At 37.8% G+C, this 13490-nt stretch overlaps 1 protein-coding gene across 1 annotated transcript in view; it reads left to right on the forward strand.

The window, feature by feature from the left end:
* The window catches only part of PKHD1 (polycystic kidney and hepatic disease 1 (autosomal recessive)), a 535504-nt gene that overhangs the window by 372267 nt on the left and 149747 nt on the right, over positions 1-13490 (forward strand). The window lies entirely within an intron of this gene.

Genomic DNA, 13490 nt, shown 5'->3' on the forward strand with positions numbered 1-13490 from the left:
TGTATCGAACGCACTGCCTGTGGCAGAGGCAGTGTGCACGAGAGGGAGCTGGTTTGGCTGTGCTGTCCAGTGGGAACAAAATGTCCTGGAGAGGAACTGAGTTCTGAAGTCGGAGTCTGTGCTAATGAGCTGCCAGCTCACCTGTATCACGGTAATGCTGAGTCATTGGGAGATCTCCCAACCTTAATGCTGTGCCCTCTGTGAGATCGCTTGTGCCTGTGTCAAAGGTGTAGATGCCAAACACCCTGGTCTGTGCACAGGTGGGAAAACAATCCTCTGCCCAGCTTAGGCACCAGGTCTGAAATAGCTGTCATGCTCGGCAATTCATAGCATTTGCCATGGATCTAGCTCCTCTGGATTCTTAGGCTGCCTTTCTCTTCTGCCAGGAATTAAAGGCTTTCACTCTGGAGAGAGGGTGGTAGGGTAGATGCCATGTGGTTTGTCTCCCCTTTCTTCATGTTCCATCTATCAGCCAAACTAGGCTGTGCTCAAAACTCCTTCTTCTTCTTTTTGATAATACCACCAAAACCCCTTTTTGTATCAATTTTATAGCTGGACCCCTGGAAAGATCATCGTCTTTTTATTACCACCAGCAATGAGACTCTGAGTTCCCCTTTTAGTTCAGCTCAACGCTGCTGCAGTCAAATATAAAGAATTTTTCCTGCTTTCTCCTACCCCATTAGTTGATTCTTTTCAGACTTCTTTTCGGGCCCCTCTTCTCCTTTCTAAGTTTTGAATGTGTGACTGTCCCAGGACTGTGTCCTCAGATCTTTTTCCTTTTTTCTCTAATTTTGCTCCCCAGGTCCAAGACTGAAGCACCGTCTAATGCTGATGAATTTTAATTTATATCAACAGCCCAGATTTGATCCTGAAATTTGGACTAGTATATTCAACTGACTCTACTGAGAAGGATAATAGGCATCTCAGACTCAATATGGCTCAAATTGGTTCCTTATCTCCATTCCCACCCACAACCTGCTTCTTGCCTGTAGTCCCTACTTCAGTAATTGGTACCACCATTTGTGAGGTCATCTAAGTTAAACAGCTACAAGAGCGCCTCTATTTTTCTTTCTCCTAACCCAAATTCTCCAACTTCTCATTCCCTCCACCACTACTGCTCCAGTCTAGCCATCATCACCTTTCACCTGATGAGGGAACAGCCTCCTCGCTGGTCTTCTGTCTTCCACTTCTGAATTCTGTTCTTCATATCCTAGCCAGAGTGATCTTTTTAACATTCCAATGTCTTTCCATCCACTCAGAATGAACTCTACACTCCAAGCCTACAAGTTTATAGCACCTACTTCCTGCCTGCTCCCTTAACCTCATCTCTTATGACAGCACTTTTACTGACTCATCCTGGTCTTCTTCTTTTTTTAAAAAATGATCAGCTTATCCCTACCTTAGGGTCTTTGCACTGTCTTTTTGTTCTGCCTGGAATACCTTATTCTCATTTCTTTGAGAGCTGGTTCCCTCTGTTCAAATAATGACTCCTCAGAGAAGCCATTCTTGACCACCCTATCTAAAATAATCACACTGCCATCATTTTCTAGCCCTACTATTCTTGCTTTATTTTTTGTCAGAGTCCTATTACTTGACATTATATTATAAATGTAATTTCTTGCTTGCTGATTTGCTGCTTGCCCCTTTTAGAATGCAAACTTGGTGAGGGCAAGAATTTTGTTCTGCTTACTGCTGTGAATGTAGGGGAATGCTCAACAAACATGGGTCGACTGATCAAATGAGTGAATCATGTATAACCAGGGAGAATATTAATACTATCTGTTCCAAGCCATTTCAAAAGCAGGCAGAAGCAATTGAGGCCTTAAGATAACTGGTTTAAGGATTTATCTGTAACATGGAAGCCTGAAATGCAGATGCCTCTAGATATCTTTTCACTTGTTTCTACCTTTCTGCCATCTAAACTGCTACTACAGTGTAGCATTTGGCATTTCCAGCTGTTTCTACATAGAATTCTTTTAATTACCATAAAATTCATGCTTGAGTAGTTATACTTTTTAATATTTATTTCACATTTTTCCATATGTTGAAAGCTTATCTGTGCAATAGAGTGACAAGCTGTGGGGACTACAATATAGGTTTTAAAGTCAGTGCTGAGTGCATGGAGATACTGAGTAAATATTCCTTTTGATATGTGGGTTACATTTATTGAATATAATAACAAATACATTTTTGCCAGAAGAATGAAGTTCAGGGACATCTATATGTTGAGAAAATATGTGGGGAGTAATAAAAGAAAAAATAAAAAAGATCTGCAGCTACCTTTTCATTTCCCCTTAGAACTACTCAAATGGATTTCTATAGTAAGTTTTTCTATTGAAGAATTATCTCACTGTAACAGGTATTTATGCTATGGGGGAAACCGTGTGTCCCAGAGTATTTAATGAAAATTACATTTCATTCTAATAGAAAATAAAAGGACTAAAGATAGTGTCTTAGTTTGGGTTGTCCAGATGCAGACCCTGATACAAGGCTTAGAATCCAAGTAGTCTGTGTAGTGGGTGACCCCAGAAAACATCAGTAGAGAAGTAAGGAAGACAGGTTAAAAAAAATAAAGTCAGTAAAAGATACGTTATCAAACCGGTTAGCACTGTGAAAGCTGGAGCTCAGTCTGTTGGGGAGCTCTAGGAGACTAAGGGAACATGACCCCGTATCTTCCCAACCAGCCCACAAGGAAGCTAATGCATTTGTACTGCAATTCCTTGCTCATCGTTGGCTGAAGGATACTTCTGGGGACATTAACTCTCCAGCCTTTTGGCTTTCCCTGAACATTGGCCAAGTGTGCTCTTTCCTGTGGCCACCAAAGACTTTCTCAGAAAGCAGTCATAGGTTTTTGCAGTGGCAGCATTTGGTATGTGAAAGTGAGTGCCAAAAATTTGTGGGTGTGGCATAGACAGCGTCTGTTACAAATAGGAACTCTAAAATGTCAATCAGATGTTCCATGTTTAAATGATAAGAGCATTCTTTTGATGAACTTTTACGTGGTTGCCTACCATGTGGTGTGATATATTGTTTAGGCACAAATATGTGTTCGCTGCTGGTGGCAATGCTGGTATGTTTGATTTTTCTCAGCTCTCTACCATGGCTGTCAAACATGACTCAATGATAAAACTCAGTGGGTAATATAATACTACACGTAATCTACTATCAATGTGTGGACAAGCATGTACGTGTGTTAGTGGCTGAGTATTTACATGGAGGTATATGTGACTAACTGCCTAAATTCCTGATGTTTTAAGCTTTATAACATTTTAAATGAGGTTGCTATCGGTACCAACTGCAAGGATTCCCACAGTGGAATCTGCTGTTTACTGCACTAAAAATACAATCTGTGTCCTCTTGCAGTGAAGGAGACAACAAATAGTAAATGGTGCCTTCCGGGTGCTGACAGGATTGTAGTGTTTTTCTTTGACTTCCAAAGTATGAGTAAATTCCTCCTTCCCTTATGCAAATTCCCTTTTATTTTTTAAACCATTTTCTCTTAGCTACTTTCCTGTTCCTGTCTACAGTCTAGTGGATGAGAAAAGCACAGATTTAATCCTAAAAGAATTAATGTCTATTTTGTGTTTTGCCTCTTCAAGATAAGAATCTATGATCATTTTCAGTAAACCGGAGAAAGCAATGTGACTAAGATGAAAATGGAGACCACTGGAACCAAATTTTATGTTTATTCCAAATGTCATTTAATTTGATATCCCTTTATATCCTTTCCTATTTTATTAATAAATCTCTCCAAGCCATTGGAAGTCCATTGCCTTTGAGGTTTATTTTTAATTTGGAAAATAACAGATTTTATTTGCACATATAAGTTCCCATAAAAACTACCCACTCAGACAGATATCCACAGGTCCCAGCATATTGTCATATACCCCGGCATCAGGAGCAAAACCCATCCATGTGGATCAGCTCTGAGGAACACTGCCAGTGGGTTTTGCTATCTGTGTAATGCAGGGTGTGTAGCCAGGGGAAAAGTGAGCTGTTAATTTTGTTTTATACTTATCTGTAAGTTTGCATTTGCAGCCAACTTTGAAAAATGCATGACAATAGAGAGCAAGACAGCTAATCCCAAGCAGGCAATCCTCTGAGAACCATTTACATTTTATTCTGGAAAGGATTTCTTTTGGATATGGAGGCATCTAATGATCTGAAAATCCAAAATCATTTAGATCATTTAGAAAAACAAAGTCTTGAAATTAATATCCCATTTAGGTAAGACTAGATAGATACCAGTGCCTTCCATTCTGGCTTCATACTCATTTCCTGTCTGTTTCAGACTACAAGTGGCTGGTATCACCTCACAGACTAGTTTATACACATGCAATACCAGTGCTGTTGGCAGGGGACAGGAGAAAATCGGAGCTTTAGTTTCAACAGCATTTTACAATTTCTCAGCCATGACACACGCACACACACAAAAAAAAAATGGAAGGGAGGGAAAATGAAAGTTAGCATTACTTGAGCACCTTTTTCATGCTACATGATGAAGTTGGCATGTTCATTTGTTTGGCAGGTGCATCTTGCCCACCTACTGTCTTCCAGCACCTTTCTCAGCATGGGAACTGTAGTAGTGAACAAGACAACATCCCTGCTTCCATGAAGCTTGTGTTCCAGGAGGGAGAGATACATGAACAAATAAAAAGAAAATTCCAGGAGAGAGGGGAACGGTGAAGAAAATAAATAGCGTTTTGGGGTAGAGAGGTAGTTTGAGATGTGTGTGTGTGTGTGTGTGTGTGTGTGTGTTTGTGTTGTGTGTAGGGGAGTTGCTATTTGAAATAGTTACGTTTCAAATGAGACCTGACTGAAGAGTGACCAGTCACTGCTCTGACCAGAGGGACAGACCTTCCAGGGACGGGGACCAGCCAGAGCAGGGGCTCTGAGACACGAAGGGGCGTCCGCAGGTCCGAGGACTGTGTGGAAGGGAGACCAGTATGAGTATTAATAAGAGGGGGCGTAATTGCAGCTAGACAGGAGCCAGCTCCTTTATAGGTCGGGGTAAGAGGTTTGGATCTTATTCAACTTTATTTATTTATGTTTTATATATTTCAGGTGTAAAACCTGATATTTGATAATCTTAATCATAGTAAAATAGTCACTACAGTGAATCAAATTAACATTACTCATCATCTCACATATTTACCCCCCTTTTTGTGACAAGAGCACCTGAAATCTATTCTCTTAACAAAAATCCTGAACACGATACAATATTATCAACTAGAGTCCTCATGTTGTACTGCAGATCTCTAGACTTACTCACCTTACATACCTGCGCCTTCTGTCCTTTGACCAGCATTCCCTCATTTCCTGTCACCCCCATAATGCTGCCTCTGGTAACCATCATTTGATCCTCCATTTCTGTGTACTATGTTGGAGGGTTTAAGAAAGGTGGTGATAGGACTTTCTTCACTCTCTGAAAAGATCATTCTGGCTGCTATGGAGTAACTGGAGTCGAGGTAGACAGTGCGTTAGGTTCGTCTGTCTGGTTGGTCCCTGATCCCCTGTTCCCAGTGTCAAGAATGAGTACTGGTGCGGAGTCGAGCTGACGATGGAGTGATCACAGACACAAAGCAATTTTATATAAACAGTTTATCACATAAAAGAGAGAATGAAAGTAAAGAAGGAAGTTACACAAAGTGAAAATGCACTCCGGAGGGGGAGTGGAACGGGCCAGTCTCCATGAGTGGAGAAAGACCCTGAAGGCTGAGCACCGCTGCCTTTTATAAGCCCACTAGTTTGTCCCGCCTTTCTCCTGGCAGGATTGGTTGTCTTTTCCGCCTTTGGGGTGATTGACAGTTTGGGGTTATATAACAAGTTGGCTATGTAACAGTTTCTCTTTCTGCACATGCGTCCTCCCCAGAATTCTTCATGAATCTCCACCCATGCTATGCTAATTAGATGGTAATGAACTCTAGATCAGTTAAAGGTTACTAGGAACTTTTTACCATGTGTGTTCCCACCAGGGAATAGTTCCTAACCACAATTTGGTTCCTAGCTACAATTTAGTTCCTGCTTTCTGCTCTTAGCCACTTCCTTGCCACCTGTTTACCGTCCACCAGACCCTAACAAGTGCAGTCGGGAAGATGTCCAGGCTAAAGATGTGATGGGCTTAGAGGTGTGTGTTACTCTATGAGTGGTCCACTAACCTGTGCTGACCCACAAACTCTTGGCTACCAGTCTTCAGTGAGACACTTACAGAAATTTACCATTTAGAAACAGCAATTTGATGGAGTCATTTTATATCTGTTGAATCTGGTTAATAAATGTAGGGCTTATCATTTGTATATCTAATTTGTTGGCTAATTTATACTGTGTTTTAAAGAGTATTGGTCTTCAATAGACTGAAAATTTTAAAACAAAACAAAAACCTCTCATTTTGCTGCCAATATTTTTTCGTGATGTGGTCAAGACAATGGCTCTCAAAACTGACTTATTATCAGAATTTCTAGGACTTTAAATATTCATTTGCATGTGGGGAGATTTTGAATATTGCAATAGGTGTGTATAAAGTCCAGGTCTTTGTGTTGAACACACACACACACACACACACACACACACACACACATACACACGTGATTCTGGTGTGTTATTTTGAAAATCATTGCTATAGAATTATATGCTCCCTTTGAAATAAATAGACAAGATATTAAAAAGACAATTAATATTTTTAATTTATAAAGTAGACAGTTTCAATTTCTCATGAATAATCAAGAATTAGCTTTCTGTGCCAAATACCAACAGACATAAACATACTTGCTTATATACACACTGGATATGTTTCCAAAAGAGAAAAGAACATTAACTAAAAAGATACAGGAGTGTTTTCAATCTAAAGTAAGTCTTTGAATAAAAAGAATATGATAAAATGATCTTTTTATAGATCATTTTTTCCTGGTCTTCAAGTGAATTGAATGACCTCAAAATGTTGCCTTTATAATACATCACTGGATAAAAATGGGTTTGATATAAAGTTTATTTTTTAAATTCCACATTGAATTATTATGTTAAAGAGATAAACTCCTGAGAAGCTTTTCTCACACTTTCCATGACGTTATTCCCAGCAAAGCACTGTGGTCTGACCAGGACTTCTGACCACATCCACCTCCAGGGCAGGTGAGTTTCCCATACTTTACCGTGAGAGAGTAAGAAACATTTTTCACATTGTGTTACTTCTTGGACACCTCTCAAGGAACAAAATTATAAAACATTGTGGAGACCTTAAAAGGGACTTGCCTCAAATCAAAAATAAAAGATTAGGTTGATAAAAAAGAAAATAAAGCTGGCATTTGACTGTCAGCCCATAGAGTGATGAAGTGGTTTCCAACCGAATAATGGGAGAGCGCAAGCAACGTGCAGACGTGTGCCCCGCTGCCTCACAGACGCACGGTGGCCAGCATTCTCTCAACTCTGTGTTGCTAGATCTTGAAATGTGTCTTTTCTTTAAGCTTTCTAAGCTTCTCTCTCTTCCCATTTGTCCTGGCAATGACAGCAAGATGGTATTATAAAATGGGAGAATGGAGAGGGAGGGAGAAAATGAGAGGACAGAATGGAGAAAGGAAACGGTTGTTAGGAAATTTGTCTGCCAATATCTGAGCTTGCGGAGGTCTTTTTCTTCTAGCTAGAGGGGGAAATACCATTCTCTTTTCCCAAGCAATTATAGGCCCCAAAGATTGAAACTTGGTATATAGCTCTTTAATCTCAGCAGATATTTATGGTTAAACATTAGACTTTTAGGATTCCAGATGTCAGGGTATTAAAATATAAAGGCACAGTGGAGTCTCAGAAAATATTAGACTCTTTGGGATATGTGGCTGCAAGGGATTTTTATCCCAATGAGAGGAGGATAAGGCTTCGAGTGGTACTTTGTTAAGACCCAAAGAGCACCTTTCCTTCACCTTATTTTCTCATTCCCCCATGACTCGCCTGGTCTCCAGGCAGTGAATGGCATAACAATATTGGATTGCATTTTGAAACAGTCCATGCTGTGAGTTGGAATGATTTTCATGTGTCATTCATAAAGGATGATGTGAATAGACATATGATCACGGGAACAATTTCTTTTTCCTTCCCTCAATCTGTATTTCTTATTTATTGTGATCGTCGTGCTCCTCAAATCTTCCATGAATAATAACAGCAACTAACACTTGTTGTTGAGTGTCCACCATGTTCCTGGCTCTGTGCTGAGACTTCTAGATGAGTTATTTCATTCAATGCCATCAACAGGATCTACCCTTTGAGAGAGGAACTCTTATTTCTTCCATTTTATAGATGTGGAAACTGATGTAGAGACATTAGGTAAGTTGTCTAAGTGTAAACGTTCAGGACTCAGCTGTGTTTTTAAGACTATGCTGTACTGTACCCTCTATCCAAGTTCTCTTCCTTCTTTCTCTACATTCTTCAATGTTGTTAATAGCTGTTGTAGATTTATCAGCTTTGTTCACACACAAAGCCCTGTCTACACATAACAAAGCAAACTGAGACTGTGCAATTATGCAGCAATTATTCATACAAACTAGCAATAATAATAATTATCATTTATTTAGCACACTCCATGTGCCAGGCATTAGGCTAAGCAGTTTGTAAATACTCTCGTTTATCCTTACAACAACCTTAACATGTAAGGACTGTTATCCTCTTTCAGCATTTGGGAATATAGGAGTTTAGAGAAGTTAACTAATTTTTCATGGTCAGCTAGAATGTGCAGAACCAAGATTTAAATATATATTTGTCTGACTCTGAAGCCTGGGCTCATAATCACTTCTAGATAATTATCGCTGTGTGGTCTAATTCATCTGGCGTGACTCTCTCTACATATATTTAACTGAATAGTTTACATATTTCTACTTTACTTGGTACAAATAGATTTTTAGATTTTAAAAGTAACTGTCAATTACTTTAACATTTTTGAAAGGCAATGTTACAACAAGTAAAAAAAACCTACTTAGTTCCTTTTCTTCACATATTTTACACACACACACACACACACACACACACACACACACACACACACACACTTATTCCTCAGTATCCATGAAGGATTAGTTCCAGGACCCTCACAGAAGCCAAAATCCGTGCACGCTCAACTTCCTTATACAAAATGGCATAGCATTTGCCTCTAATCTACGTGCATCCTCTTGTATATTTTAAATTATCTGCAGATTACTTATAATACCTAATACAATGCCTACAGAGCACTTCATTGGCACAGATTCAGTGTAGTACTTGGTGTGCAGCAAATTCCAATTCTGCCTTGTGGAGCTTTGTGGAATTTTTTTTCCTCCACATATTTTTCATCTGCTGTTGGTGGAATCCATGGATATGGAACTTACAGATACAGAGGGCTGATTGCATATTTAAATATGGCATTTCTCCAGGTACAAAATCAATAGACTGTGTCACATCCAAGAAAAAACATGTTGCCAGTGTTAACCACCGAGGCTGTGTGATAATGAGGGAGTAGTACAGAGTGGGTAGCTTTGGTCATGAGATCAAAAATTTATTGTGGTGATTTTTTTTTTCTGTAGCTTCCCCTTTATCCTTAATGAATTGATTTAGGTTTTTTTTTTCCTCTCTCTCTCTTTTTCTCATATTAGACAGTTTTTATTGAGTACCCAGTGAGAGCAAGGCACTAGGTACTGTTGGGGTATTCAAGAAAGGACATCATGGTAGATAAGGACTAATTCCTGCCCTCACATAGGGGAGAAGGAGGGCCAAGCCATGAGATGGAGGAATGGAGTTGGTATAAAATCAGCACAAAGTGCACTGGGGGGATCACATGTAGTTGGAGGTGTAGACAAAGGCTCTAGAAAGGAAATGGAATTTGTGATGAGCCTAGACATATGAGTAAAGCTTTAAAAGGCATGTATGAAAGAGGTAAGAAAAAGAGTTAGTCTAGAAGCAGCAGAGGCAGGGCTGTGTCCCCCATGGTGCGGTGTAGCATCTCCCCTTCTCTGGGAACTGCTTCCTGGTTTTCACAGTCAGTGTGGATCCTGCCTCTTTATGGCCCTCCTTTACCCACCGCTCAACTCCGTCATAGCACCTCTCCTGCTCTACTGCCGCCGTTTCACAAGCCGGCCTTCTTACCAGACCTTGAGTACCTTGAAGGTACTTTGAATTTTTAGTACGATCTTGGGAACATAATATATGCTTAGTAAATGTTTGCTGAATGAGGGAATAAATGAATAAATGAGCAAAAAAGTCAAGAATTCAAGTTGATTTGTCAGTCAACTGTTCCACAAAGTAAATTTTATAGATCTAATTAATGTATAATTTGTTTCAGCATTTTCAAAGAATGTTCCTCCATTGGCTAATCTCAGGAGATTGTAAAAAATGTGGTCCATGGCCAAATAAATTTTGAAAACTCTGACTGTTCCCATTTTGGAGATCATCATGTTCATTAAACTATTTAAGATTCTGATAAGTTCTGCAATTACATTTTAAAACTACTGTTTAATTTTGTGTTACCCAGTTGGTCTCAAACTTTTTGACTAGAGAACACCTGTTCATACTAGACATTAATGTCCCTTGCAATTAGTATACTTTAGGACGCATATTGGGAAATAGTGCCTCATATTAATCTATTAGTCTGCAGAAATACACGTCAGTTGGAAATTACAAGATTGTAGCATCTTTGATTTGGATGGTTCCTTGAAGGTCTCTCTTTTCCACTCTCCATTCAATGCATAGATGGCCTCTACCTTTCATTTTCCCAGAAAGTGGGAGTTCACTTCCTTATAAGGCTGTCTGATACATTTTGAATAATTTTAATTGTTAGGATCTTCCTTCAATTCCTTCTACCCAGTGACCTAGTTTATCTTTTGGTGTGACAGAATATAAGTCTTTCCATATAACATATAAGTCTTTCCATATTCTATCCTTTTACATATTCAAAGACAGGAAGATTGTGATTTTATAATAACCCTCTTGCGAGCATAGAAATTCTAAATTCCTTCTGTTAGTCAACGTATGACATAGTTTTTTAGTTCTTCACTTTTTAGACTGGCTTATTGTTTTTATTGTGGTAAAATACACATAACATAAAATTTACCATCTTAACTATTTTTAAGTGTACAGTTTAGTGATGTTAAATACATTCATAATATTGTGCAACCATCACTACCATACATCTCCATAAGTCTTTTCATCTCGTAAAACTGAAACTCTAAACCCATTATACAATAACTCCCCATTTTCCCTTCACCCCAGTCTCTGGCAACCATCATTCAACTTCCTGTCACTATGACTTTGACTACTCTTAGTACCTCATATAGGTGGAATCATACAGCAGCTTTTTGTGACTAGCTTATTTCACTTAGCATAATGTTCTCAAGGTTCATCCATGCAGTAGCATATTACAGAATTTCTTTTTTTTAGAGTTGAATAATATTCCGTTGCATGGATATACCACATTTTGCTTCTCCATTCATTGTCCCATGGACACTGGCTTGCATCCATGTTTCAGCTATTGTAAATAATGTTGCTACGAACATGGGCATACAAATATCTCTTACAGACTCTGCTTTCAATTCTTTTGGGTACCCAGAAATGGAATTGCAGGATCATATGGTAATTCTATTTTTAACTTTTTGAGAAACTATCATATTGTTTTCCACAGTAGCTATGCCATTTGACATTCAGTGCACAAGGGTTCCAATTTCTTCACGTCCTTGCCAACATTTGTTATTTTTCTTTTCTTCTTCGTAGTAACCAGTTTAGTGGATGTGAGCGGATACATCACTGTAGTTTTGATTTGCATTTCCCTAATGATTAGTAGCATTGAGCATCTATGCATGTGCTTATTGGCCATTTGTATATCTTCTTTGGAGAAATATCTATTCAAGTCTCTTACCCATTTTTGAAACAGGCTATTTGGTTTTTTGTTGTTGTTAAGTTTTAGGAGTTCTCTGTATGTTCTTGATTAATTATTAATTATTAATCCCTTATCAGATATATGATTCAGAAATATTTTCCCCCATTCTGTGGGTTGCCTTTTTACTCTATCGACAGTGTCTTTTGATGCACATATTTTTAAAATTTTCATGAAGGATGCTTATTTTTGATGTTCTTCAATTTGTTAATAATATTTCCAAAATATAGAAACAATGTAGAACTGTACATTGCCCATCCAGAACAGCATTGTCCAATGGAAATATAATAATACAATCTGCAAGTATAATTTAAATTTTTTAGCAACCTGGTTTTAAAAAAAACAATAAAAAGAAATAGATGAAATACAATTTAATAATATATTTTATTTTGCTCAATATATTCAAAATATAATAATTGTAAGATGTAATCAATATAAAAATTGAGATATTTTGCATTCTTTTTTCATACTCTGTCTTTAAAATTTGTTGTGTATCTCACATTTACAGCATACCCAATTCATAAAATATATTTTTATCAAAAATATTTAATCTGAATCTAGATTTTAAAAACTTTACAATTGAAAAGTAGAATCACATATAAAAATTGTTTCAAATATACTTAAACATTTTTCAGTAATGAAATTATCAGTTTTGTATTATAATTAAAACTATATATAATTTAAATTTTAGTTCTTCAGTTGGACTGGTCACTTTCAAGGGCTAAATAGCTACATGTAGCTGCAACTACCATATGGATATCTTTCTTCATTTGTTCTGGGGGTACACATATTAAAGAGAACTGATTTTTTTAACCTATGTATTAAATTCTATTCATCCCTTAAATTCCATTTTTATAAGTAAATGGTCATCAGTTGCAACTTGGGTGTCTAGAATTTGAAACTAACCCCAGAATTAGAAATCATTCTAGAGAGCACCTAATTGATTCTGGGCATATAAATGAGTCAATAAAAGAAAGAAATTTACCCAGCCCTGGATTATCTGCCATTAGCAAGAGCTACCATTTAAATACTCAGTTCTCCAAACAAAGCATCAAGGTTTTCTGAGAGTGAAGATTTTATTACCCAAGTTAATAATTCTTTGTAAGAAGTCTATTCATGTTTCTATGCTTTGTTGTATTGAGAAACAGTAATATCAGTATATCAATGTTCCATACGAGGAGCTATTTTTAAATACCTATAGCAATGAAATACTTGGCTTTTTGCCATAGTAATATACTGCTCTCTACTTTCTTTCTTTCTTTTTTTTTTTTCTCATTTTTGTGTCTTTCTCTTTTCCCTTAGAAATAATACAGAAAAAAAAAAGGTGGGGGAAAGAGGACGTAGTAAGCTGTGCTCCAGATATTTCAGTAATGGAGGAGTCCTGCATTGCTGGTTTCATTTGTTGGGTATAAGAGTATTGAAAGAGTCAGGAGGTGAAAGCTCAAACTTTAGCTTATTTTAGGCCTAAGGCAGATGGATGAATGTCTATTGATCTGATATTTTCATCTGTGTGTGTACGTGAGCATTTTGATGTAAGGAAATACTTGAGCAGTCCCACCAATAAATACAAAGCTTGTGCCTTGCCAATAGGTACTAAATGAGATCATGAATA

This window comes from Propithecus coquereli, unplaced genomic scaffold, assembly GCF_000956105.1.
Source record: "Propithecus coquereli isolate 6110/MARCELLA unplaced genomic scaffold, Pcoq_1.0 Scaffold29, whole genome shotgun sequence".
In the NCBI taxonomy this organism is placed as follows: Eukaryota; Metazoa; Chordata; class Mammalia; order Primates; family Indriidae; genus Propithecus; species Propithecus coquereli.